Here is a 13,578-nt window from a genome sequence, read left to right on the forward strand (position 1 = left end):
GAATAGCAAGGGACATTTGACAGCTATCAGTTCTGATGTAACTTCTCTCTTCCTGCATCTGTTGGGGGCTCCACTTTGCTAGTGGCAGCGAAGAGAGGTCGAACCACTGGCATGCTGCAAAAGAGCAGTCCTTTCACTGTGGTCAGACCAAGACAAATGTGGACGAGAACACATTCCAGGCCTCCAGGAAATCACAGGGAGTGGGAACAAAACGCTGGGACTGGTGGCTAGCAATGAATACTGGAGAAGAGCCAACTAAGAGGAATCTCTAAAAGCCTTCTTGATAGCTCATAATGGTCCTCCTACTTTAGCCTCCTGAGTGCTGAAGTTAGAGACACCACTATGCCCAGATAGTGAGCCTCTCAAATTTAAATTATTCAGCCACAAGTATTTTTTTTATAGGAACAGAAAGTGAACTAAGGACAGTGCATGTCAAACAGGAAGGGACAACATGCTGAGGCACTGCAGGGCATTGCCTGTAGGACCCAGTCCAAAGGACTATCAGTGCTAGATTGGGGGCAGGGAGAGCTTAGTGGCATCGTAGCCCCTGCTGTGATGCAAGACTTGCCACCTTGACAGAACCCCCATGTAACATGAGGGGCCGGCTTGTTGGGGTTTCCGTCCCGCCCGGTACCCCAACAGCCGGCAAATCCCAAAGAGAAATTACACACAGGACTCCATAAGGTTATAAACTGATTGGTGCATTAGGTCAGGCTTCTTGTTAACTCTTATAACTTATGTTAACCCATTCTCATCTATGTTAGCCATAATGGCTCCGTACCTTTCTCAGCTGGGCACGTTACATGCTGCCTCTTCGGTGGTCTGCGCAGGAGTGGCTGAGGAACTTCTCTGCTTCCCAGAATTCTCCTGTTCTCATTGCATCACCTCTACTTCCTGTCTGGTTTTCCCGCCTATACTGCCTGCCTGGCCAATCAGCGTTTTATTAAAATATGATTGACAGAACACAGACAATTCTCCCACATCATTTCCCTCTTTTTTTTTTTTTTAAACATAGGAAAATACCCGTAGTCCATTTGTTGGGAATGTGGGCGTAGTATTTCAGGCTACTTCCTGCTGGCTGGGGGCGCTGATGATCTTATGGGGACCTAAAGAAAATTTAAAGTTATAATCAAGTCCTGACTGGAGTATCCTGTGAGTCTTGATCATCTCAGGCAGCAGTCTTGAATCTGTTCTGGATGTAGAACTCTGTCATCTGGGCCATCTGTTCCTACCGGAGATTGCTCAGGAGGTCTCCCTTGGCCAAAGATGATTTTTCTTAACTCTGAATAAATCCAGAGCCTCTCATTTTCTGTGGAAACAAAAGCAAAATCTCTTCTCCAAAGTAACATACCTTTTGACTTCAATTTTGAAGCCAAGGTATTTTCAAAATACCTATCTTGGATTAGTTCAGCAACATTTATAAACAAAAGTCCTTTAGCAGCTGTTGTTTCTGCCTCAGCATTCAAACAATTCAAAGAGAGCATAATAGCATACAGTATCAAGATTCTCTGTATATTTTCCATCTTTATTTTAACCTCTATTTCTTCCTATTTTTACTTTTACTTTTTGAGACTGGTTCTCTGTATATCTTTGTCCTGGAATAACTCTGTAGACCAGGCTGTCCTTGAACTCAGAGATCCTCCTGTCTCTGTCTCCCCAGTACTGGGATTAAAGGTGTATGCTACCACACCTTGAACTCAAGAGATCTCTGCCTCCCAGACATTGGGATTAAAGGCGTGTACTACCACATCTTGAGGTCACAGAGGTCAATCTGCCTCTACCCCTTGAAGTCACAGAGGTCAATATGCCTCTGCCTCCCAGGCATTGGGATTAAAGGTGTGTACCACCACACCCTATTTCTCCCTTTCTTTCTTTTTTATTTTTAATGACTTTAACTTTTAGCCTCCATATATTTTTAACACACTGTAAACTCTTTAGAGGTTTTCTTCATCTTTGAACCTCTTTACTGTATCTCTCTCTCTTTTTTGACTACATGAGTCTTTAAGGAGAAGATTAATCCTCTCCTTTAAAGCCGTGGCTTTGATCGCTAGATCCAGTCCATTCCTTAGCTTTCCAGCCTTGTGGCTGGTCTCCCACATCACCCCCAGCAAGCAGTACCAACAGGCCTGGCTCATGGAAGTTTTGAGGAAGTCGCCATCCTCAAACTGCAGAAGTAACTGTCAGATGGTGGGGGAAAGGAGCAACTGTTGGGGTTCACTCTGCTTGGTGAACCCCAACTCACCGGCCTGATACATCCAGTAGGCCTCAGAGCACATGCCATTTACCAGAGAGAATGCATGCGTAGGAAGCCAGTCCTCTGTGAAGCTATGTGTTCCTCCAAAGGCCAGCTTGCCAGTAGAAGAGGTGCCCTGATAACAATGAATAGTAAGGATCTTGAAGGAATAGGGCCAGGAGAGAGCTCAAGACCTCCCAGAAGCCAAACAGGGTCAATTATAAGGAGATTGAGACAGAAGAATCATAAATTCCAGGTCAACCTGGGCTATATAATGAGACCTTGTCTCAGAAACAAAAGCAAACTCAAGAGTATTGTACTCATAAGTGTCCAGGCTGGAGGGGCAGTCAGAAGTTCCTGACCTATCTGGGCTAGGGAGATGTCCATGGACAGGATCGCAGCCAAGGGGACCTACAGCCAGTCCACATCTAAGATGCTCAGTCTGTGATTGCTCCACTTTTCCATAGTGGGAATTCGATGTGAGGTCAGGAGAAACTGCTTCAGAATCTGAATCTGGGAGTTTTCCCAGTCCACCCACACAGCACTGCCTTGTCACGATGCTTGCTGCTGATGTAAGTGCAACTCCTAGGTGCCACAGCATCCTGAAGGAAAAGGATGGGGGCTTTGCACTTCACTGTTACTGAGCTGGCCGTGTGTACAATAATAAATGTCATAAAATTTTAAAATATACCATATGGAGTATGAGCAGTGTGTCATGTGTCTAGACTCTAGCACTCAAAAGGCTGAGGAAAGAGGCTCATGTGAGCCCAGTTTGAGATAGCACATAGGAATGAAAGGAGGGAGGGCGGGAGGAAAGGAAGGAAGAAAAGAAAGAGTTGGAAAGGATGAATTTAAAAAGAAAAGATGGGAGTGGGTAGTTGGTTCAGTAATTCAGAGCACTGACTGCTCTTCTAGAGAACCCAGTTTCAGTTCCCAGCCCCTCACAACCCTCCATAGCTCCAGTTCTAGGGATCCAACACCTTCTCCCGACTGGGGGCATCTGGCATGCGCATGGTGTGCACTCATACATGGGAGGCTAAACAAACAATTCTGAAGATAGAAAGATAGCATTGGATCAGTAACAGGAGTGGAGAGAGAGTCCCAGAGAGCCTGGGTCAGCTGGAGCTCTGCTGACCTGGTTACCATAACAACCCTGGAAGAACTGCAGCTGTCACCTAACAGTAGCTCTAACCCAAAGCCTAGCACCACATGACTAGCACCACAAGCAGCACTGGCCTAGCTGAAGTCTGCAGTACCCCCGTGACAGGAGCAGAAAGGTTATCTCAGTCAAGGTTTTGTGAACAGTAGAATGGTTTGATGTAAGAAGTAGAGATGGAGGCCACACACGATAGCACCCGCCTTTAATCCTAGCACTCGGAAGGCATAGGCAAGTGGATCTCTGCAGATTTCAGGCCAGCCTAGACGACATGGTGAAACCATGTCTCAAAAAATCAGCAGCCAATTGGAAGTACCTCCAAAGAATACGAGTTCAATACTGAGGTAGAAATGGATTCAGAGGTGGCCAACGTTACAAGCCCTGGTAGAGAGACAGCCCACAGCAGTAGATCCACAGCAGAGGGAACCACCGTAGATGCTGTCTGCTTCCTAGGGGCTCGTCACACAATAGCCAGCAGGATCACCCCAACAGTGTGAGGGTAGGAGTGGTAGAGCACTCCTGAAGGCCAGACCCAACAAAGCCAGCTCTTCAGCAGGTGAAAGCTCCCACCTTCATCTGTAGAACACTGTAGACAAGTTTCCAGCTTCCTGTGCCGGGAGAGCAATGGACTGCTACAGCCACAGGGAGGACAGGAGGGTAGACCAGTGAGACAGTGTGGATACGTTACACACCAATCCCACAAGGCCCTTCCTTGCCGAGGAGCCGAGAGAGGGTGGCAATGAAAGTCAGGACCCAAGGTCAGCAGCCCTCTCAACATCAGTACCAATAGCGTCAACTGTCCACACAAAGGCCCAGAGAACCCTAAACCAAAAGATGGCAGGGACAAAAATTGCTCGTCCACCAGCTGAGAATGACCCCTCCCAAGGCTGAACAGAGCGAGGCTGAGCATCAGCTGGCTTAACATCTCAGCTCTCGTCTGGTTTAGCCATCCACGAAATGAGTGTACCATCCCAGCTGCAGGAAATGGAGATCAGGGCAGAAAGGCTTCAGTGCTTGCTTTAGCCCATTGACCAGATATGCTCGAACTATCCACATCTTCACACAGTGGGGGTTTTATCATTTTTATTCAGAGACATCTTTTTGGTAACAGTGCTTTCCTGCTGCCGTGATAAAGACCATGAGCCAAAGCATCTTGGAGAGGCAGGGTTCACTTCATCTTACAACTCTCAAGTCACATGCCTCCAAACAAAGAAAGCAGGGCAAGAGCCCAAGGCAGGAACTGATGCAGAAGTCATGAAGAAACTCTGCTTACTCCCCCATGACTTGCCTGGCTTGCTGACTTATTCACCCCAGGACCACCAGCCCAGGGGTGGCATAATCACAGTGGGCTGGACCCTCTGGCATCTATCTTTAATCAAGACAATGCTCCAGGGGCTGGAGAGATGGCTCAGTGGTTAAGAGCACTGACTGCTCTTCCAGAGGTCCTGAGTTCAATTCCCAGTACCCACATGGTGACTCACAGCCATCTATAATAAGACCTGGTGCCCCCTTCTGGCATGTGGGCACACATGGAAGGAATGCTGTACACATAATAAATATAAATAAATCTTTTTTTAAAAAAAAAAAAAGACAATGCTACACACACACACCCACAGGCTAATCTGATAGTCTGTTGGATGGAGGCTATTTCTTCCCAGGTGACTCGAGTTTTTAATCAAGTTGACAAAACTTAATACAATTTACCCCTTGTCAACTTCACACTCAAAGCACCACTGTTAGCCCATATGTTTCTTTTCTTGCTTGTACCAAGATCATGTTAATACTAACATCAAACACAGTACCACTTTAGAGGTCCCACAAACTAAAAAATCCAAACACTGGTGACTCGGCAGGTGGTGAGGAGTGGGAGCTGGAGCCTCCGCCACCGCCACCTGCACAGCTGCCAGCAAGATGTCCTGGTATGGCCAGGATTGCAGCTTCAAGTCGGGACATGTCTACAGCGAGCCCGCCAGCAAAGAGAACTGCTACAACTCGGTGGCCATCACACACAATACTCATGACAACCACTTCTGTGTTGTGAACCCCGATTTCGTTGCTGTGGTCACTGAACGCACCGTCAAGGGGCCTTCCCCATCATCCCCCTTGCACCAGATGGGAAAATTAGACCCTCACTACCCCGAGGTCTGCGGGCACAGAGGGAACATCTTGGGCATCAAGTAGAATCCTTTTGATGACTTTGAGATATCGCCTTCTATTTCCAAGATGCCATGATTAAGATCTGGAACATCCCCAAGCAGCTGTTGGCAAGGAACCTCACGACCAACAAGAAGGAACTGTTGGGTCATGCACACAGGGTGGGACTGGTAGAGTGGTACCCCATGGCTGCCAGCATTCTCTTCAGCGCTGACTACAAGGTGATGGTGTGGAACCTGGACACAAAGGAGTCTGTGGTTGCAAGTCCCGTGAAGACAATCACCTGTCACCAAGGTGTGATCCTCTCTATGTCCTTCAACACTAACAGCAGCCTGCAGGCTACCACCTGTAAGGACCACAAGATTCGGGTTGTTGACCCCAGACTAGGGATTGTCCTCCAGGAAGTCAGCTACATGAGGCACCAGGCCAACAAAGTGCTGTTCCTGGGGAACCTCAAGAAACTGACTGCTATCTGTGGTACATCCCGATGCAACAACTGGCAAATGGCCCTGTAGGGCCAGGACAACTTTTCTGTGCCCCTCACAGAGGAGGACCTGGATGGCTCCTGGGGTGTGTTGTTTCCCTTCTACGACTCGGACACAGGCATGCTGTACATTGTGGGGAAGAGAGATGGGAGCATCTGGTACCCTGGGGTGAGCACTAACAAGCCTACCTGAGCTAATTGACTGAGTACCGCTCCGACAACCCACAGAAGGGAATCAGCTTCTAAGAGTGCAAGGCATTTGGCAGATGGACACAGGAGGATCAGAATTTCAAGGTCATCCTCATCTATATAACAAGTTTGAGGTCGTGGCAGGCTTATGTGGGACCTTGTGTCAAATAAACAAAAGGAAGAAAAGAAAAAGAACTGAAGTAGCCATATAAGAATTCATGCCAAAGAAAGGTCTCCACATGAGATCTTCTTGTGAGATCTTCCACTTCAACAAGCTGATCACAACCAAAAGCCTCATTGATTGTACCCTGGAGGTCAGAATTCTACCAAGAGGACATCTTCCTGCCCATGGCAGCAGCAGTTCAGCCTTCCCTGACAGCCCACGAGTGGCTCAGCAGAATGAACAGAGAGCCCATCATGACGTCCCTTAGACCCGGCTCTGAGCTGTTAGACTCCCGGCCACTGCCTCCAGAGAAGAAACTTCTCTCCAATTCTATGGTCCAAGTTTCATCTGGGCCCTTGGAACCATGACCACCAATGAAGTCCAGACACCCTGCTCTTTGCTGGAACAGAAGGCACCAAAGTAAGCCACAAAGCAGCGGTTGGAGAAGTCCTGGCTCACCAGTGGCTTTGATGTTTTCAAATGCCCTCCACCAAAGACAGAAACCTGCTGCAGATGTCCTACCGGCAACAGGAGGTGAGCCAGAGGGTCCAGGAGCTGCTGATGCAGTCCAGGGCAGGCAGCTGGAACTGGAGATCAAAAACCTGCTGATGGGCTTAGAGCTCTGAGCAGAGGTCCTCACCATCCTTGCCCTCAGGGACACCAAGAGGCTCTCTGGAGAACCAAACCATAGGTCAATTATATTTTTAAAAAATAATAATAACATTTGGAAGAAAGCTAAATATAAAACTCACTGTGCATATGAAAAAATCCAAACACTGCTGGGTGGTGTCGCCGCACGGTTTTAATCCCAACACTCGGGAGGCAGAGGCAGGTGGATCTCTGTGAGTTCAAGACCAACCTGGTTTACAGAGGGACAACCAGGGCTAAATAGTGAGACACTGTCTCAAAAAAAAAATAGAAAAGTAAGTAAAACAACCCCTTTGTTCCCTCAAAACCAGTAGCATAAGACTTTCATACATTATTAATTTTACTAATTCTGCTTCAGACTCTCCCCTCTACAGGGCCACAGCTGACCCTCAGGAAATACTTCCCAGAAGATTTTGCCTCAATGATGCTGGTCTTTTCTTTTTTTGGGGGGGGGAAATTATTGGTATTTATTGAGCTCTACATTTTTCTCTGTTCTTCTCCCTGCTTCTCCCCTCTTCCCTTCAACCCTCCCCCAAGGTCCCCATGCTCCCATTTACTCAGGAGATCTTGTCTTTTTCTACTTCCCATGTAGATTAGATCTATGTATGTCTCTCTTAGGGTTCTCATTGTTGTCTAGGTTCTCTGGGATTGGGCTGGTTTTCTTTGCTTTATGTTTAAAAACCACTTATGAGTGAGTACATGTGATAATTGTCTTTCTGTGTCTGGGTTACCTCATTCAAAATGATGTTTTTTAGCTCCATTTGCCTGCAAAATTCAAGCTGTCATTGTTTTTTTTCTGCTGTGTAGTACTCCACTGTGTAAATGTACCACATTTTCCTTATCCATTCTTTGGTTGAGGGGCATTTAGGTTGTTTCCGGGTTCTGGCTATGACAAACAAAGCTGCTATGAACATAGTTGAGCACATGTCTTTGTGGCACGATTGAGCATCCTTTGGATATATACCCAAAAGTGGTATTACTGGGTCTTGAGGAAGGTTGTTTCCTAAATTTCTGAGAAATCACCACACTGACATCCAAAGAGGTTGTACCAGCTTGCATTCCCACCAGCAATGCAGAAGTGTTTCCTTTTCCTCACAACTTCTCCAGCGTAAGCTGTCATCGGTGTTTTTGATCTTGGCCATTCTTACAGGTGTAAGATGGAGTCTCAGAGTTGTTTTGTTTTACATTTCTCTGATGACTAAGGATGTTGAGCATTTTCTTTAAGCGTCTTTCAGCCATTTTAGATTCCTCTGTTGAGAGTTCTCTGTTTAGGTCTGTACTCCATTTTTTTTTATTGGATTATGTGATCTTTTGGTGTCCAATTCCTTGAGCTCTTTGTATATTTTGGAGATCAGACCTCTGTCTGATGTGGGGTTAGTGAAGATCTTTTCCCATTCTGTGGGGTGCTGTTTTGTCTTGTTGACCATGTCCTTTGCTTTACAGAAGCTTTTCAGTTTCAGGAGGTCCCATTTATTAATTGTTTCTCTCAGTGTCTGTGCTGCTTGGGATTATATTTAGGAAGTGGTTCCCTGTGCCGATGCGTTCAAGTGTACTTCCCACTTTCTCCTCTATAAGGTTCAGTGTGGCTGGCTTTATGTTGAGGTCTTTGATCCATTTGGACTTGAGTTCTGTGCATGGTGATAGATATAGGTCTATTTTCATTCTTCTACATGTTGCTATCCAGTTATGCCAGCACCACTTGTTAAATATGTTTTCTTTTTTCCATTTGATATTTTTTGCTTCCTTGTCAAAAATCAGGTGTTCGGGGCTGGAGAGATGGCTCAGCGGTTAAGAGCATTGACTGCTCTTCCAGAGGACTCAGGTTCAATTCCTAGCACCCACATGGCAGCTCACAACTGTCTGAAGATCCAGTTGCAGGGGATCTGACACCTTCACACCAATGCACATAAAATAAAGTTAAATAAACCATAAAAATATTTTTAAAAAAATCAGGTGTTCGAAGATGTGTGGATTGATATCTAGGTCTTCTACTTGATTCCATTGGTCCTCCTGTCTGTTTTTATGCCAGTACCAGGCTGTTTTCAGTACTGTAGCTCTGTAGTAGAGTTTGAAGTCAGGGATTGTGATGCCTCCAGAAGTTCTTTTATTGTACAGGATTGTTTTGGCTATCCTGGGTTTTTTTGCTTTTCCATATGAATTTGAGTACCATTCTTTCGAGGTCTTTGAAGAATTTTGCTGGGATTTTGATGGGCATTGCATTGAATCTGTGGTAGTCTTTTCTTAATCACAGCTGATTAAGCAATATCCATTGTCCTAGTGAAGCAAAGATTTCATTTGCACAGACTCTGAATCACAAATCTTACAGGACCAGGAGCAGCCCTGGTAAAGCTTTGCTTTCCTCCAAAGCAAGGATTCTCAACCTGTGGGTTGCAACCCCTTTACAAACCTTTATCTCCAAAAAATTATTTACAGCTGGGCGGTTGCGGCGCACGCCTTTAATCCCAGCACCCAGGAGTCAGAGGCAGCTGGATCTCCGTGAGTTTGAGGCCAGCCTGGTCTGTAAGAGCTAGTTCCAGGACAGGCTCCAAAACGACAGAGAAACCCTATCTCAAAAACAATAACAAAAATATGTACATTATGATTTATAACAGAAGCAAACTGACAGTTATGAAGTAGCAACAGGAATAATTTTCTGGTTTGGGGTCACCACAAATGTGAAACTGTATTAAAGGGTCGCAGTATTAGGATGGCTGAGGTCTAAGGCTTCACAAGCCGGACCCCACTGCACAGCTCTATCTTCCGGGTTCCTACAGCAGCTCATCCTGCTCTGAGCATTCAGTGACTTTTCCAGTTCCAAGCTCCAAACACCGGCCGCCCCCGACGAACAGTCCAAGGTGTAAAAGAGCAGGTCCTGCTCCCCAACAGCCCAGTGCGTTTTACCAAGTTCTGCTCCGGTTTCCTCCCTGCTGCTGTGATGGGCACTGTAGCCAAAGGCAGCAGAGGGAGGAGAGGGTTGATCTCCACTTACAAGTCCCAGGGCGCAGCTCCCTCACATGGACATCAGGGCAGGAACCCGGAGACAGCAACTGAAGCAGACCAGTGCAGGAACGTTGTTTGCGGCTTGGTCACTTTGCTTACTCCCAGGACCACCTGTGTAGTGGTGGCACCACGCACAGGGGGCTGGGCCTTCCCACATCAGTCATTAATCAAGAAAATGTCCCACAGACTTGCCTATAGACCAGTTTTATTTTTTGTACTGTTTTTATTGAGTTCTACATTTTTCTCTACTCCCCCTCTTCCTCCCCTACCCCCTTCTACCCTCTCCCATGACCCCCACACTCCCAATTTACTCAGAAGAGCTTGTCTTTTCCTCCTTCCTATGTAGATCCCTGTATCTCTCTTAGGGTCTTTGTTGTCTAGGTTCTCTGGGGTTGTGAACTGTAGGCTTGTTTTTCTTTACTTTTTGTCTAAAAGCCACTTATGAGTGAGTACATACTATATTTGTCTTTCTGGGTCTGTTTTTTTTCTAGATCCATCCATTTGCCTGCAAATTTCAAGATGTCATTATTTTTTTACTGCTGTGTAGTGCTCCTAGACCAATTTTCCAATTGAGGTTCCTTTATCCCAGGTGACTCTAGTTGGTGTCAAACTGACAAAAAGCAGGCAGCATAAATGATAAATGTTTTGTTTGGAGACAGGGTATGGCCACTAGCAGACCTAACACACACAGACAGCCTCCTTTCTCTGCCTCCTGAGTGCTGGGCTTAAAGCCAGGGCCACCGTGCCTGGCTAATAAACATTTTTTTAAAGGCACAACTTTTCCAAAAGCACTTTTAAAGGTTTTTAAATCGCTTCATATCTGGACAAGATGTGATTTTTTTGTTGTTGTTGGTTTATAAAGAACTCCATTTAATTTTTTTTTGGGGGGGGGAGGTTTGAGACAGGGTTTCTCTGTAGCTTTTAGAGCCTATCCTGGAACTAGTTCTTGTAGAGCAGACTGGCCTTGAACTCACAGAGATCCAACTGCCTCTGCCTCCTGAGTGCTGGGATTAAAGGCTTGCGCCACCACCGCCCGGCTTCCATTTTTAATTTCTAGCAAAAGTTTATGACTTTTTTTTTAAAAAGTCGCTTTTAATAAAGGTCTTGAATTATTTTACAAAAAATGAAAACTAAGCCTGAAGTTCTTCCCACACATGCCAAGCTACAGGAAAATGGATACTGTGAATGCCACGGAAATAGAGGTCATTCAAAAAGATAACCCTCTATAAGAGCCGTGCTGTACACAGGCCAGGCCACGGGGATAGAGATCAATCAAAGAGATGGCCCTCTATAAGAGCCATGCTGTTACCCAGCATGCTCTTGGCACTGTTGTAAACAAGTCAATTCTTGTTTTGTTTTTCTTTTTTCTTTATTTTTATTTTATGTGCATTGGTGTTTTGCCTGCATATTTGTCTGTGTGAGGAGATCCCTGTTACTGGAATTACAGATAGCTGTGAGTTGTCATGTAGGTGCTAGGAACTGAACCCAGGTCCTCTGGAAAAGCAGCCAGTGTTCTTAATTGCTGAGCCATCTCTCCAATCCCTTGTTTTTTGTTTTTTGTTTTGTTTGTTTGTTTGTTTTGTTTTTTGAGACAGGGTTTCTCTATGGAGCCCTGGATGTCCTGGAATTCGTTCTGTAAATCAAGCTGGCCTCAAGCTCAGAGATCCGCCTGCCTCTGCCTCATTAGTGCTGGGATTAAAAGCGTGCACCACCACTGCCTGGCTGGTCCATTCATTCTTCTTAGATACCCAGCTCAGTGGGTATTTTAGTACTCAGAGCTGTGGAGCCATTGCACTGTCAGTTAGAGGACATTTTCATCACAACACCGGGCTTTAAGTCAGTTCTTACCAAGAGAATAAATGTGTATCCAGAATATGTTAAACAGTTTGAGAGCAACACGATGACGCAGGCTGCGATCTCAACATCCAGGGAGCAGGGGCAGAGTATGGCTGTAACTTTAAGGCCAGCTTGGTCTGCACATCAAGTTCCAGACCAACTGGGGCTACATAGCAAGATCCTGTCTCAAAAAAACGGAAGTTGGGGCCAGTGGGACAGCCTGTCGGGTACAGATACTTGCCAGCAAACCTGGCAGTCTGAGTTCAGTCCCCAGCGCCCGTGGAAAGGTAGGCGAGAACTGGTTCCTCAGAGCTGTCCTCTGGGCTGTGCATGTAACTACAGGCACACACAGTGACAACAGTAGTCTAAGGCATACACAGCTGCCTGAAACTGTCAGGAAAAGAAGAAGCCAAAGAGAACGATAGTCTGCTCCATCAGGAGCAGTGCACAGGCCGAACCCATTTCCTGGGTTGATGGCATGGTGGGATGAACAGCAATAAAAGACACCGGCTTTACAAGGAAAAATAACCTCAGGTGACAGTTGCACCGGGGCCTTTGAGTTTCTCGTGCCAAGAAAAGAGCCCAGTGGGGGCTGGAGAGATGGCTCAGAGGTTAAGAGCATTGCCTGCTCTTCCAAAGGTCCTGAGTTCAATTCCCGGCAACCACATGGTGGCTCACAACCATCTGTAATGGGGTCTGGTGCCCTCTTCTGGCCTGCAGGCACACACACAGACAGAATATTGTATACATAATAAATACATATCAAAAAAAAAAAAAAGAAAAGAAAAGAGCCCAGTGGAAGAAGATGAGCCTGAGCCTTGGGAGGGGACGTAAAGAGACAGACTAGAGATGACCAAGTGTCAGCGAGGCAGAATTCCACCTCGGTCCTCTGAGGGACCCAGCACATGGGGCTGAGGCAGGAAGATGACAGCATCTGAGGCTGTCATCTCAGTGTGAGACCCTGACTCAGGAAACAATAAAATGAAAGGCCATAGACGGGGAAGTCAAGAGGCCTCTTCATGTTCAGATGTCGGGGTGGGGGCTCTTCTCCTGAGCCTTACCCTCATCCAGACACCAGCCCCAGTGGTGGGCCATCCCAGGGGCAGAGGTCAGAAACTGCTAACAGCACTGCTGCAGTTTGGGTACTTCCCACACCACAGCAAGCATGCAGCAGGTGCCAGCCCAATGCCACAGTTGGTACCACCATCTGCAGGACAGACCGACATCTTGTACTTCCTGCAATAAGGTACTGAGAACCCACATCAGCGGTCTCTTGTTGAAGGTGCATCAATCCATTTCTGCCATGCAGGAACCTCAGGCTGTCTGAATCAGCAGACCGCCCAGCAGTTGGCCTGAAAGGCTTAGGAACCCACAGCCTACTCCAGACTATAGAACACTAAAGATGCCAGAAAAATTGAGGTGTAGCTCAGTGGTAGAGCACTTGTGGGAACCTTGGCTGGACACCCAGCTATTCACACACAACATAAAAAAGGGGGATGGAGAGATGGTCCAGTGTTTAAGAGTGATTACTGCTCTTGCAGAGGACCCAAGTTGGATTTCAAGCATCCAGACTGAAAGGTTCACAACTGCCTGTAACTCCAGTCTCAGGGAGATCCTACACCTCTGACTTCTACAGTCATGCACTCACGTTCACATACCCACATACCTACAGGCATACACGCAAGTAAAAATAACTCTAAAGAGAGAAAAGAAAG

At 46.5% G+C, this 13,578-nt stretch overlaps 1 pseudogene; it reads left to right on the plus strand.

Annotated features, from left to right (window-relative positions):
* Nucleotides 1-5,300: 5,300 nt before the first annotated feature.
* LOC125411574 (coronin-2A-like) lies at nt 5,301-7,054 on the plus strand (annotated as a pseudogene).
* The last annotated feature ends 6,524 nt before the right edge of the window (nt 7,055-13,578 follow it).

The sequence above is a fragment of the Myodes glareolus genome, chromosome 9 (genome assembly GCF_982192425.1).
Source record: "Myodes glareolus chromosome 9, mMyoGla1.1, whole genome shotgun sequence".
Taxonomy (NCBI): Eukaryota; Metazoa; Chordata; class Mammalia; order Rodentia; family Cricetidae; genus Myodes; species Myodes glareolus.